Source organism: Typopeltis vanoorti, chromosome 7, assembly GCF_054136105.1.
Source record: "Typopeltis vanoorti isolate ZY-2024b chromosome 7, IOZ_Tvanoo_1.0, whole genome shotgun sequence".
Taxonomy (NCBI): Eukaryota; Metazoa; Arthropoda; class Arachnida; order Uropygi; family Thelyphonidae; genus Typopeltis; species Typopeltis vanoorti.
The window spans coordinates 123,954,190-123,954,571 of NC_143555.1; the positions used below are offsets into that span (position 1 = coordinate 123,954,190).

At 31.4% G+C, this 382-nt stretch overlaps 1 non-coding gene across 1 annotated transcript; it reads right to left on the reverse strand.

The window, feature by feature from the left end:
- Positions 1 to 107, reverse strand: LOC150105017 (U6 spliceosomal RNA). Its single transcript, XR_016548638.1, has one exon. It is a non-coding gene; the product is annotated as a U6 spliceosomal RNA (small nuclear RNA).
- Between the last annotated feature and the right edge of the window lie 275 nt (positions 108 to 382).

A 382-nucleotide genomic window follows, 5' to 3' on the forward strand; every position in this document is an offset into this window, starting at 1 on the left:
AGCAATGTGAAACGCTTCACGATTTTGCGTGTCATCCTTGCGCAGGGGCCATGCTAATCTTCTCTATATCGTTCCAATTTTAGTATATGTACTGCCGAAGCAAGTACACTACATGCTTTTCTAAATTATTATTTATAGTACAGAAATTATTTAGAAGTTATAGATGGTGTCTGAAAATTAAAATAAGTAGTTTGTAAAAGTTTAATTTAAATTTAAAATTTTATATATATATTTAAAAGATTGTATCAGGTATAGTTCGCCCACCGATTAGAGATTCTTCGACACTTCTGCGCATGTCAGAAAAAGGAGAATCCATTCAGAATATAGGGTAATCAGTCACTGTAATAATAAACAACTCATTGTGGAATGAGTTGTTTATTAT